The sequence below is a fragment of the Thermobia domestica genome, unplaced genomic scaffold (assembly GCF_964235325.1).
Source record: "Thermobia domestica unplaced genomic scaffold, izTheDome1.hap1.1 HAP1_SCAFFOLD_339, whole genome shotgun sequence".
In the NCBI taxonomy this organism is placed as follows: domain Eukaryota; kingdom Metazoa; phylum Arthropoda; class Insecta; order Zygentoma; family Lepismatidae; genus Thermobia; species Thermobia domestica.
The window spans coordinates 112,942-128,122 of record NW_027656052.1 but is presented as its reverse complement, the minus strand read 5'-3'; the positions used below and the strand labels follow the sequence as shown (position 1 = coordinate 128,122).

The following is a 15,181-nucleotide window of genomic DNA, read 5'->3' as shown; positions in this document are numbered from 1 at the left end:
CTCAATTATATATATTTCAAGGTTTAAAATACAATTCTTCTTAATCTGTTTTCAGCATTATGAGTGAGTGCCGGTAATTTTGTCTTTCAGAGTTGGCAACTTTAGAACAACCTGCTACTTTTTAATCTTCAGATGTGGCAACACTGGTCAGTAGCGTCATTTCAGATTCTGCTTCGGGGCGGGAGGGGGCAGGACTTCCCGATATACATAAATTTTCCAAGTTTTTCATTAGTATATTATTATACGACTGCGCATATGTATCAAATTCAGGAGCGCAATTACCCCTCTACCCTCCAAAATGAAGCTCTTCTTCTACACGGTCTACTACCCTTTCGAATTTCAGAACTAAAAACGAGGTACCCAATACACGTCACATCTTCAAAAAATTGCATGTGTAACCAGATTGGAGTACCAACAGTAGGACATCTAGGTATCCACCCTTTATTGTTCGGTCTTTAGCTGAGATTCGCAGTTCTACCAGGCGTATATTTCTCAAAACTACTAGTCTTGTAATAGTAGTGTAAAACTTTTCAAAATCAAAAATGAAAGGGAATGAAATCTTTACTTTTGATCTCATGGTTATACTGGCTAGGCTAAAGGAGACGGTGATCATAAAATAATGAATGAAATGGTGGAATAAATAAAGTGGGAGGAAACGGGAGAATCCCGAGAAAACCACCACATAACGGTGTTGGTCCACCACAAAGTTCTCTTGGTGCGAGCTAGGATCGAACCAGGGACCCCAAGCACCAGAGGTGAACACTCTACCACTGAACCACCGCGGCTCCTTTTCAAAATCAAATATCTTACTATTGTATATACCATAAAAGTATAAATTAAAGGTATCAGTATTTAGAACTGATTTATACTATTACTATTCTAATATTTCTACGACTTGTAAAAAACATATTACAAGACTAGTAGTTTTGAGTCATAGATCATTGATGTTAAAATGCTTACGTGAGATGGTTTTCCAAGCTTGCTGTGTTTTTATCCATCTATACCAGAGTTTCTCAAACTTGTAAAATGAGGTCTCTTATATTGAAGATGAGCCAAAAAAAAGAAGATACATACATACTATATATGAGTATAAATATTTGTCCTTCTAGACCGCCGGACCGATCTTGTTGACTTTTGGCACTTGGCTCGTTAAAATATGTATCCTAAGGTGCGGGATCGGGGCGTTCGAAATTTATGAGGAAAATTTAGCCTCTCACGATCCTCTCAACTTAAAATGATGAAACTTGCCATATCAATTCTTCGTTTACAACAAGCGGACCCCTGTCCCAGCGATTTTAAAAATTTCCGTTTTAATGGGGAAAAGGGGACATACATACATATATATTAATACAATGAATTAAACTATATTTATCCGCGAACTTCTCCCAGTTCGCTGGTCCGACTTTGGTGCTTTTTCGTGCATGACAGGACCATGGCGCAATCCAGGTTTCTGTCATGTTACTGCGATTAAAATGTGTATCCTAAGAGGGTGAGAGAGAGGATCGAAACTTATGCGAAAATTGAATGTCGCACGATTCTCTCAGTTTAGGAAGATGAAACTTGGTATAGAAATTCTTGATTATAATTAAGACTTGTGCTCTAACGCTTCTAAAAATTACCGTTTTAAAGGGGGGGGGGCATCTTATATACATGTAAAAAGTAACGTAACGATGTTTGTTCGCGAACTCCTCCGAGATCGCTGGACCGACTTTGATAATTATTGGTACATGACTTGACCATAGCCTAACTTGGATATTTATCATGTTAGTTTGGTAAGTGATGAGTGGGGGGGGGAGGTCAAAATTTATGCGAAAAACTGAGTATCTCACAATACTCTCAACTTAGAAAGATGAAATTTGGTGCATAAATTCTTCATGTAAAATGATAGAACTCGTGTCATACTATTTTTTCTTTTTCTTTCTTTCTTCTTTTTTTCTTTTTTCTTTTTCTTTCTTTTTTTTTAGATTTCCGTTTCAAGGGTTGCAAGGTGTCATCTTCTATTGGTATAAAATTAATGTAACAATATTTGTTCGCAATGTTCGCAATCTCCTAACTGCGACGATATTGATTATTTTTGGTACATGAGTAGAGGTTTTAGTACATTTTCGGTAAGAGGACGAGAGGATGTGAGGGGGGTGACATGTAAAAATAATCGAAACCGACCGATATTAGTGCCCAATGGTTGCCGAGATGATTACTAACATTTCTGACGTACTGTAATTGAAGTTCAATCACATCGATATGGGCTGGGTAGACGAGAGTGGCAAGTAAAAATAATAGAAAATGTTCGATATCAGTACCCAATCCGAAAGACGAATGTTTACACTGGCGATGTCGTTGAAGTCGAGATTCATCTCCCATGCGTATTCTAAGGAGAGGAGGGAGTTGAAACAGTTCATATAAACATATTCTCCCCGTGCGAATAATAGGCATTTCAACTAGAAGATAAAACAATAGGTAATACAATAAGGCAAAGATTATACAAATTCTAACAGCTTATATAGATGCACAAATAGAAAATATCCTTGACAGCCCTTAAATATTAATAACAAACCTAATACAGTGAAACCTGCCTTTAGCGGAATCGAGCGGGACTGGCAAAAATTTCCGTTTAAGTCAGGTTTCCGCTTAATGGAGGTAGACGTTTCCTTTTTTTCTTTTTTTAAAAAAAGTAGATGCTTATAATGGACATACTGAGAAAATGTTCTACGTGCCTTTTTCAATTACAACATTTCTTTCTTCTACGAATTAATACACAGAAAGTTTAAAATTAATATAAAATATGCTATGCACATGCTTTCTTTATTTTTTCCAGTAGTCAAACAGAGTTTTCTGTATACATTGCTGCTTGGCTGCTCTACTTTCCGCACACACTTTAGCCTGAGAAATTGCACTAAGTAAATCAGTCATTTTTTCGTAAGGCAAATTGTTGTAGTTCCTTTAAACTTCTCAGAGCATCTTGACACGTCTGTTTTCTACACTTTTCTTCGAACTCGGTACCGTATTCCTCTTCTTCTTTCACCTCATCTTCTCCTTTCCGACTTTCCGTATGATTCTTGATTAAGGTGAGGGGATTAAAGAAACATTGTGGGGGTGAATATGAGTAGTGGTTGGGGAAGGTCAACAGTGCCCAAAAAGATTTAACAAAAGAACGAAGAATTTATCGCAGACATACAATGTATACATATTTACCCTCTCACAGAATGTCTAAACATTTTCTAAACGCTGTAGTCCGGAATTTTCCATTAAAGGTTTCTTTTGCTTTCCGTTGTCCGCATAATAAAGTTTCCGCTTAATGAAGGGACTTTTACACGTTTTGTACTCCAAAATTCATGGGACCGTGAAATATTTCCGTTTAAGACAGTTTTCCGTTTAATAAAGGGTCCGTTGAAGGCAGGTTTTACTGTATATATTTTTTCTTCTTGAAAAACATAAAATTTGTAGAATTTTATTTAATACTTTTTTACAAATAAGTATAAAGGCTGTCTATAGAACATTGAGTAAATACAAAAAGTAGTCTACATTTGAGAAAAAGATTAAGAAACTGTGATCTAGACCATGTGGTACGTACACTGATGCTGTACACCGGTTGAGAACCCCCGCTTTATGCTAAAAAAATGAAGAATGTTAATGATTATGAAGTAATTGGTAGAATGACAATGTGGAAGAAGAAATCCTCTAGAAAATTCATGGACATGATGTCCACCATAAACTTGAATGGTCGGGATCGAACCACGGACTCTTCACTCCAGAGTTGAGAGCTCCAGCACTGGGTCACCGTATCCCCACAGGTCCTACTTACATAACTGTTCTATAAGATTCCTAGTTATAACATACATAGCAGGGCCGTGCCGTGGAAAATCAGCGCCCGGGGCGATACGACGGCGCCCCCATACATATATTCCAAGCAACTTTTTATCTTTTTTTCCTTTTTTCTCCCGAATTTTTCTAACTCCTTCACTTCGGCGCCCGGGGCCGTTGCCCTGCTCCCCCCCCCCCCCAACGGCACGATCCTGATACATAGTATATTCTCAAAGTCTTAAAAATTAAATGCTTAGCTAGTAAAACATCTGGGGAAATGTTAACTGTACAGGAAAAGCAAAAAGAAATAGTCAAATGTGCAGGTAGCACTAATTTAAACCGAAAGAAATCGTGTGGGTTGGTGAGTTGGTTCATTTAACTTACGAAAAAAAAAAAAAAAAAAAAAAAAAGTAAAGAAAAGAAAAAAAGAAACAACTGTACTTGACGACACCACACACACATATATATAAGCTTGGTGATGAATTGCAGCCAAATACACGTGCAACATATTCATTCACCTACGCTCAGCTCACTACAGTACATAACATAGTTCGCACCAACACGCATAGACATTATTTACACTTACTCATAAACACGTGTTCAGTCGGCTTGGCTTTCTTATTTGCAGACCCAATTAACAAACTACTATTTTTTCTTAAGCATTTCTTTTTTTTCACAAAGTAGTGTTAACACTCTTTGTTCTGTGAATTTGATGCAGACGGAATTAGGAATTCGGAATAGGAAAAAACAACAAACGTTAGTAATTATAATTATCTTTGCAAAGTTAAACAAAAGAACGTTTCGTGTGGTAAATTTGTAACAATAAGCAAGTAAGAAATTAGCAAGGTTATTTAAAAAAAAGAAGAAAAGGAAAACGTAACAAAAACAATATAATTATTTTTCTGGTATATATACTGGGTAGTAAGTGTGCCTTTCATGCATTACGTGCTGGGTTCAATACCTGGTAAGAAAGCATGAAACCCATTACACTAGTTTAGCTAAAGGTTTAAACAGTATGTCTCCCCCCCCCCCCCAAAAAAAAAGTTTAGTGCAATGGTCGCCAAACATATGAAGCATCTGAGCTATCGTGAAATTTTTAAATTCTACTGTGAGCTATTAACCAAAGAACTATCATTTAAAAAAAACTTATATTTGTTTATTGCCCATCAAGTAGAGGAATCAAGATTAGCAAACCGGAGCATTAACGCGATCTACCAAACACATCCCTCGAGCTACTAGTAGCTTGCGATCGACGGTTTGGCGATCACTGGGTAAGTGTATCTTCAACGTCCAACCCCATCATAGAAAGTTCCCTTGCCCTTTTGAAGCTTTGCCCTTCCTTGTGAACTAGGCATGTCAAAATCACTGTCTCAAGTGGGCTAAATAATCGTAACTATAGAATAGCGTGAGCCCAAATAATAATAATAATAATAATAATAATAATAATAATAATAATAATAATAATAATAATAATAATAATAATAATAATAATAATAATAATAAACATTATCTAATTCTGTAGGCAGAATTCACCATAATAGTAACTGGGAATACTTGATTCAATCCGCTCAAGAGAAGATGATACACATTGGAAATTCTCAATAGACGGTCGAGGATATCAAATAGACTGTGTTATGATTCAAGACAGTTATCGGAATAACTTGAAAGCCACGAAGACCCTTCCAGGGACCACCATTTTCTCTGATCATGGATAATTTTGTGCTGGCCGAAATGGATATTCAACTAAAAAAGAAAAAAAAGTAAGCAGAAGAAAAGTAGGCTACAAGATGCTGAATAATGAAAAATTGAAACGCAAGGAATTAAAGAATCTTTTAGTTGAAAAAAATCAAAGAAAAATGCTCCAACGAGGAAAAGATAGGTGCAGGTAGTAACAGAAGGTAGGAGCATCTAAGCTTTGCATACAGCAAGCTGCAGAAGAAGTAGTAGGTTACCGCGAACACAAAATGGATAAGAAACTATGGCTTACAGAACAGATGTTGCAGAAATTGAGGAAAAGGAAGAAATGGACATAAGTAGATACAGAAGAGGACAAAAAGATGTACAGGAAGTTACATGAGTTACTAATGGAAACAGGCAGAGCAAGGGAAGAGATGAGCTGATTTTGAGTTTAACGTCCTTTTCAGCAGCGAGGCTAGTTTTACAAATAAATAATAATAATAATTAAAAAGTGAGGACAGTAGAATAATAATAATAATAATAATAATAATAAAAAGAGTTGGAAAACATGCAGCTGAACGGGGTCTACTACCATCCCAATCGGTTAAGATCGAATTAAACGGAGTGACAAACATCTTGGCATTTGAAGGCGGCGCTCCAAGTTCCCTTTAAATGCTGCTAGCAAATGAGAGTCCAGCGGTATTGCCACATTTATTTTGTACACATCCACGCCTATCCTCTGCCACATGGTCGCTTTGTAGTTCGTCTGCTTAGCCATAGCCACACGCCTTAGCACTCGGCAACATCGCGTCAGAACTTGTGTTTTATTCGTTTAGCTGAAATGCCAAGATGTTTGTCACAGGCTTTAGTATCGTCGATAGCATATCACATATAATGACGTTTCATCAAATCGAACCCCAGCTTTGATGTTCAATAACTCCGGAACCATGGTTCTGCACACAATATTTCTTATGTGTAATAAGCTCGAGAAGTTCTAGCACATCCCAATTTTGATCAAGATTGGACGGGTTTCATCGAACGCGTATGATATTATAATCACTGTCCTTCTGATAATGATTTTTTAAAGGAAAAAATCAAATCGAAGGACGAAAAGAGTGTTTGAGATATACGACTTGAATTAACTCATGTTGACAAGACTATTGAAATTTCTCGTCACGTCTGGAAAACAAGAAAAGAATTGTCTTATTTCTTGTTTGGAATTAGAAATGATATTTTTCTCGGCTTTCAGCATCTGAGGCCATTTTAGCCTGTTCATGTACGAGGGAAGACGTCTCTCGGCGATCACACTACCTGAGGAAGTGGGGAAAGAACCCGGCATTTACCTGGTGTGAATAAGAAAAACAGAGGAAAAACCTTACTCATGATCATCATTATTATGGGTATTCTGTCGTCGTTGTCAGATCACTTGCACGGTTTTCCACTAGCCTCTTCGCTTTCATGTACGATTCTTCTGTTGTAACATCGTTCATTAATTGTAGTCTACTTCGCCCTCTCCCTCTCTTTCCTTCCACTATACTCTCTATCAGGTCCCTCATGATAAAGTTCCTTCTAGCCAATGTCCCAACCAGTTTCTCTTTCTCTTCTTAATAATATTTAAGACTTTTTTCATCATTTCTAATACTCTCTCATTCGTTTTCCGATTGACCCAAATAATTCTCTTCATTCTTCTTCATACTAACATTTCAAAATCTTCCAGTCATTTTTCATCATTTTTGTGTAATGTCCATATTTCTGTCCCATGCAGTACAATACTCCACACGAAACATTTTCGAGTCTTTTCCTTAACTCTTTCTTTAAGGTTCTACAAAACAGAATTGTTTTCCTCCTAAAGGCTTTTTTCGCCATTCCTACCCATGCTTTTATTTCACGTTCGCATTTCGTATCATCACTAATAATATCACCCAGGTATCGAAAACTAGTTACTTGTTTATTTTCTCCCATCCTATTTCTGTATTCGGCACTGACCGTTCTAATCAACATGACTCAGGATGGCTGCATGAGAAGGGTTTTTATACCTCTCCGACCGAGTGTGTTATGTATCTTGTCTCGTCTCACTTTCGACACAAGACATTTATTGTTTCGTACGCAACACCAACTTTTATTAATCATCCATCTCGTTTAGCATACAGAGCATAATCGAGGGACGTAAAACTAAAAGAAAAAGAAATATACTTAATTCCTAGGCACGAAGGAAAAAGTACAGGCCAAGTTCATTTCGTTGAACAAACGGTCAGATACTGTACGTAGGAATACAAATGCAGATTAAGTCGAAGAGTACAGCTCACTGATGACGAGAAGAACCCTAGCAGAAGTAGTGTGACGTAGGTATGGGCTCGCCCACTTTTTGCATGGGAGTTTCAAATGACACCACGGAATAGTACACAGATAAGTATCCGGAGTAGCAGACGACATCTAAATATAGATTACACCTCAAAAACCGAAAATGGACTTGACCGTGTCGTTGACCTTTCCCCGCTGACCCTGTTTTAGGGTTCTTCTCGTCATCTGTGAGCTGTAGATGCTCGCTTACACTCTCTTCAAATTACTTGGGAAATAGTTTATCTGTGGCTCCGCAACGAGTACGCTAAAATTTAACAAATTTGATTGATTTCATTTTTAGTTTTAGCGTCCTTTTCAGCAGCGAGGCTATATGAGACATGGATCTACAAGTTAACGTGCGATCCGAAACACGAGCTCCCGCCGGGAATCGAACCCAAGTCTCCCACACCAAAGGCGCATATGCTAACCGCTCAGTCACGAGGGAGCTCTTCAACAATTTTGAAAGGCAAGTGTCAATAATAGCCAAATGCAAATATCTCACCAACAAAAGAAGACTGCAACAGAATATATACAATTTAATTCCTTTTCAGTTATCCGCTCATCTTGTAAACAGTGTATTACTAACTATATTTCTAAAGAAGGCAAAGAAAGGTGGGGATAGAAAAGGAAAGAAATTCGTGGAAAAATACTTAAAACAAGTTGTCAACATCCATTGAGTGACACGAATATATAATTTGTCATTTGCAAATCTTGTTGCTGTTTGCCCAACGGTTATGACAAAAAATATATATACATATATCCTGGTGTCTTAGCTTGGTATGTAAAGTACATACTGCTAAAAACCTCTGGACAGGAGTTCTATGTACACTATACAGAGAATTGGTTAGTTGGTTAGTGTTTCTCTAACACTTTCACCGGGTTTTCCATTTACCACACCTACTGCAAAGATATTCCTGGAAGCAGTCGGTCTCTTTCACCATGCCAATACCCTTCATACAAGGAAAAACTCAACGCAATCTTTCAGCTGATAATGAATATTCAATATCGTATACTTTTTATAGGACACTCATTGCATAATGTTAAACCAGAACAGTACCAAAACTGGAGAACAAGTTCTAAAAATAAAATAAAAAATATATATATTTTTGTACACAAATTAAAGCACGGTGCAAAATAAATTACTGTATGGTAAATAAAGATGATGGATTGTGAGAAACTCAAGAGGAACGGGAATGGGTAATGGCGGAAACTTCATAACGAGGAACTGCATAATTTATAGCATTTACCAAACATTGTTAGGGTCATCAAACCTAGGAGGTTGAGGTAGGCAGGTCATGTAGCCAGAATGGAAGAAAGTAGGAACGCCTTCCAAGTCTTAACTGGAAATCCAATCGGAAAACGTCCATTAGGAAGACTTAGGCGTAGAGGAGAGGACAATATTAAGACGGATCTCGCAGAAATAATACAAAGTAGAAACTGGATCCAGTTGATTCAAGTACAGGAGTCAAATTGGATGAACCTGGCATTGAATCTTCGGGTTCCATAGCCCAGAGACAGAGAGAGAGAGAGAGATTGTAACAAACCAATTTTAATGCGCAAAAACCATTAAATTTCTTCATGAGGAGTTAATGGATTGATTAGTTTCCATTTGAGTCCTTTATCAGCAGCGAGGCTATATAAGACAAGAACTGCAGTTAGGATTACCATATTTAAACTATCGAATACTGAACATTCTTTCAGGAAATGACGGATTTTTTCATTAAAACGTGGAACTTTGTTTTCTTTTGTTTATTGAGCGTTCATTTAAAAAACCTTTTTTGGTCACTGCACGACTGTTTGCAATTGCAAAATAAAGCTGACAAATTTCAAAGCTATTTTTACACCACAAATTGTGAAATGCAAAGAGTGTTCAATAAGTTTTGCACAGATGGATATAGTTGCAATATGAAGATGAAATTTTAGGTTAACATACTTTGATCCTTTACCTTCAAATCGTAATAATTGCTGTTTCCTACTAAACCACAATGGACACTGAAGTAAACACCAGGACCCGACAACGGTCAGTAATGGAATTCCTGCTCGAAACAAGTGATGAGACAGCAACATCAATTCATAAACCTAGACTTTCCAGATCGGGATAGCAAATTTTGGCCTCCTTTTTCTGGGATCAGTGCAGTGTCATTCACCGAATTCTTAAAATATAGCTCCACAGACTGCTATAGTTTGTCACTGGATAAGGTACGACGTTATCTCCAGATCAAGAACCGGAGCTGCAACGTAAGCTCATCGAACTCCATCACGACAATGCCAACCGCACACAACCATGATGACGCAGAAGAAAATCATAAAAATGGAATGGGAAATCGTCCCTTAGCCTCCCAATAGTTTTGTATTGGCTCTTTCGGATTTCTGTCTATTTGGTCGTCAGAAGACCCACCTGCGAGGAGAAACATTCGAAAGTGTATTACATACATTTCTTGTATGAAACAATAGTGTAAAAGTTAGCGACCTGAATATTACCGAAGTGCATTCAAGGCATGGGACGAACGCTGGACGAGATGCGTCACAGCATATGGAAGCTACATTAAGTGATATGGTCTTGTAGCCAGAGAATCAAAGTATGTTAACCTAAAATGACTTCGTCATATTGCAACCAATAGTAATATTATAACCATCTGTGCAAAACTTATTGAATGGCCCTTATAAATTGACCAAAAAGTTTCGAGTCTCCTCTGGTTTTGGGTGTATTTCGAATTAACATTTTAGACTTTATATTTAGGATAATGCATTGAAAACACTCAAATTCTTTCAAAGAGCTAATTAATTTTTCCTAAGAGGAAGAAAGTAATCGATACTTCGTAAAAAAAAAAAAAAAAAAAAAAAAAAAAAAAAAAAACTTTTCGAATCTATTACATTGTCTTCCCAAACCATTTTCTAAGAGTGATTTCAAAGATTAACTTAACGTCTCTAAAATTTCCAGCCTGTCTTTCACATTATTTAGTGACGAAACAATGTAACTTGACTCCTACTTAATTATTATTATTATTCTACAGTAGAAATTTTGTTGTGAAATATATGCACATTAGAAAGTATATTCTATTTCTGAGAATTCATTCTGAACGAAAGATCTTAATCTGACGCAAACAGTTTAAGAATTTCTATTTCTTGTATTTTTTAAAAGACAAAATGCAAACCAAGATGCAAATACGGTTAAATGCCGGACAATTCAATAAATAAATAAATAAATACATGTCTGCCGGACATGGTGAAAAATATTTATATAAAAAAAAAAAAAAAAAGCAGGTTAAATGCTGAACGAATGGAAACCCTACCTACGTATAGTGTAAAGTAAGACCTCACCTGAATCAGTGTACTGCGTTCATGCTCTCCAAATGGGACCATGTTATTTTATTTATTTATTTATTTATTTCACAATCATTAGATACAGCCCAGAGGTCATTTTATACTGGATATCTAACAACAAATAATAACAATTTAAAGGATTTGGAAAGGTATTGGCCAGGGCCTGTTTAGTAGGTACAGTCACGAAAGAAAGTATTCTTCAGTTGACAAAATTTCTTTTCTTTATAACTCAACAACAAATTAATCTATTAGAGTGCTGATTTTGGCAAGTAATCAAACTATAACTATTCTAAGGGTAACAAAAAGATCGAAACTAATTAATTTGTTCCCGAGTTATTGGGAAAAGAAAATTGTCAACTGTCAAAAACTTTCTTTTCCGTCTGTACCATCCCGGCATTTGCCTGGTAGTACTGAGGAAAACCACAATCAGAATGGTCGGCAGCGGAAATCGAACCCACGACCTCCCAAATGCGAAGCCAACGCTTTACTACTTCAGCTACTTCACTCAGTATACACAGCAAATTATACACGCGTTCTAAGCACTAGACTATTAAGAGATCAAGAGATGTTGTGATATTCTTTATATAATATAAATGAAATTATTTATTCATTATATTCTTTAGTTACGACAATCAAATCATCATAGTTCAAGCAAACATAGCGAAGCTAACATGATAGAGATTTGCGTGTCTATTCGTCCTCTTCCACGATAACTTTCGCGGTGTGTGCCTTCATTCAGGTTGAAGAAATAAGCCTATCGTTTGGGGTTGCCTACCTCACGTTGTAACTTTGCCCATTATAAACCTACGTTAAAAAAAAATCCATTCAGATAAAAGAAAGTGTATAGTATATATTTTCTTTATAGCACTGATCATTTTACTTATTGGTCAAGTGTTAAGGGATGAAAAGGGATATGTTATCCCAAATTTTTGATCTCCTTATTTAAATAATATGATAAGAGAATAATTTTCTTCGATAAAGTTGGCCAAAATGATTGAATTTTAATGCGATATAGCGTTTATTTTCTGTGACGCAAGCACAATCATCTCCAATGCATGTAGAAAATCAATCAAGAGCGACGAATTGAACTTAATCGCATCTGATGTTTAAAAAAAATTAGTTCCGCGATAACTTTCGAGGAAATTATTCGATTTTTAACAAATATGATGCGTTGTATTTTGAGAAGTTTACGCTTAGAATTAAAATCAATCCACAATGGGGTAAATTTATCCCGATTAGGGATAAGTTACCCCCTTGAGATTTAACATCTAGGCTACGTTATATGGTAATTTGTTTTTAAAAAAAGATCGATTTTGATGCATTATGTCTTACTTTATTTCTGAGATTTTATAATCATCACCATTATTTGTAGTGATGAGCGCAAGAGTCTTGGTCTTGCAGTTTTTGCAAGAGTCTTGCATGCAAGACCAAGACCAAGACCAAGACCAGGAATCCCGATGCAAGACCAAGACCAAGACCAAGACCAAGACTCTTGCGCAAGAGTCTTGCACAAGTACTGGCTCAGTAGTAGAGCGTTCCCCTTTGATGCTGGGATCCCTAGTTTGATCCCAACTTGCACCATGTGAGCTTTTTTGGTGGATAGAGACCATGTGTGTAGGTTTTCTCGGGGTTTTCCTGTTTCCTCCTACTTTCTTCATTCTACCATTTCATTCATTTCTCATCATCACCATCTCTCTTAGTCTCGGTGCATAATCGTGGCACGTAAAACTAGATACTACATCATTTCAAAACGTATTAATGGTGTTCTTCTTCTAAAACTAAAGAGAAATGTAGTGTTGAACATCGGTAACTCCGTACATCATAGGTGCCGACTACATGGTTATGGCCTTGGCAAAGAGGATCAAGCATCCGTTAGAAATTTTTAATGTGTGTTCAAAAACTTAATATCTAAATAACATTTTCATTACATTGACAAAAACTTGTGTATGTGACCAGGGTTGTGAGGTGGGGAGGAGCGAGCGGGGCAACCGCCCCGGGCGACGAAGTAAGGGGGGAGAAAAATTCGGGAGAATAAAGGAAAAAGATAGGAAAGATTACTTGGAATATATGTATGGGGGCGCCGTCGCATACTCTCGCCCCGTGCGCTGAGTTTCCACTGCACGGCCCTGTATGTGACCGCAAGTTTGGTTTCTTGGGCGGGTGCTTATACGTTGATGTTTATCAATATAACTTTTAGCCTCCTCAGGTATATGGCACACGAGGATTGAGCGATATAATATTATACAACAATAAATAATCCATATTCACAAGTGAGAGTGGTTTTGTACAGTATTTCAAATAACTTGGAGTTTGATGCTGTGTTTTTGTATTTCTAATATAGGTCAAAAGTATTTGTATAAGTTGAGTTTACACAAAAGACATGGACAGTCGAGTCGTTTACAGTTTTTACTCAAGTTATACTAAAATATTAAGAAGTTTGATTATAATCGTTATTATTTTAATTTCTCTTTTTTTTTTTGGGGGGGGGAAGGCCAATATTGCTAACATATCATCATCATAACTATTCTACCATTATTGGCAGGACACTTGTGGCAACTCAGAAAATTCGATATACGGTGGTCCTCAGCTAGGCTAGTCTCTTCGTCTTGATGTAGCAATTTTCTGTTTTAAGAGTCTTCATCCCGGCGAAATTAAAATACCGCTAATTTTACAGTAATTATGTGATACCTTCAAATAGATAAAATATAATTGAAATATGGAACAAGAGCGCCCTAGACAATATTATTTTGCGTGAGGTACCGTTATCACAAGTCACCTTGTGGCTTTCCGTTTTCAGCTGTTTAGAAACGCGAAAATAAATGCCGATTTTCAAAATGGCTCGAAATCGAAAGCAGATAAGTGAGTCGTGATAACGGTTTCTCATGCAAAATATTATTGTCTAGGGCGCTCTTGTTCCACATTTCGATTATCTTTTATCTATTTGAGGATATCACATAATTAATGTAAAATTAGCGGTATTTTACTTTCGCCGGGATGAAGACTCTTAACATCTTCCTTCAACTAGAGCCTCCTTTGCCCCCTCCCTCTCTTTCCTTCCACCATATTATCTAGCGTGTCCCTCATAATAAAGTTCCTCCTCAGCCAATGACTCAATCAGTTCCTTTTCCTCCTTTTAATTACATCTAAAATTCTTTTCTCCCCTACTGCTACTATTTCTAACACCTTCTCATTCGTTTTTCGTTCAACCAAGCTAATTATCTCCTTTTATCGAAAGCCTCCAATATTTTTTTTCCCATCGATTTTGCGTAATGTCCGTATTTCTGTTCCATAGAGTACATATTGGAATCAGTAAAATAAAATCTCAATATTTAATTGGAAGTTTGTTCAATACAAAGATTAGCTAATCTTAGTTGAAAATTAAAAAATATATATATCTGACGCCTTTAGAGTGTAAAAATAATTTAGCAATTTGTGGTATTTCAGTAATCTGTCCCGTTTTGATATTCTTTCATGCGTCTCCCCAACCAGTAGAGTATTGAATCTATTAAAAAATATAAAAGGATTACGAAACGTTGTAATTTATCTTATAAGTAGTGAAGCGTGGGGACTCATTGAAAAGAAAATAAAGGTTATCACCCATGTTGTATACTATCATCATACTTACACGAAGGTAAACTATATTTTATTTAGAAACATACAATGTATTTCCGTTACTATTGGCGCATTGTAGAATTTATCCAGAGTAAAATTTATGTATGAAAAGCATAAAATTTCTTAAAAGCAAGACTTGCAAGACTCTTGCAGCAAGACCAAGACCAAGACCAAGACTGGGTGTGCAAGACCAAGACCAAGACCAAGACTGGATGTGCAAGACCAAGACCAAGACCAAGACCACCCAGGTCTTGGTCTTGGTCTTGCATTTGCTCATCACTAATTATTTGTATTTAAAGGCCGTACTTACCTTTTCAAAGCAGTTAATGGCAGCCATATTGAACAGTAAGAACTGGACACTTTACCTATGATCACAATTTAGGATTGAGTGAAGAATACTAATGATAGATATAACGTAACTCCTTAC

At 36.6% G+C, this 15,181-nt stretch overlaps 1 protein-coding gene across 1 annotated transcript in view; it reads right to left on the bottom strand.

Moving 5' to 3' along the window:
- LOC145676757 (bestrophin-4-like) overlaps window positions 1-15,181 on the bottom strand; it is a 90,281-nt gene that overhangs the window by 54,457 nt on the left and 20,643 nt on the right. The window lies entirely within an intron of this gene.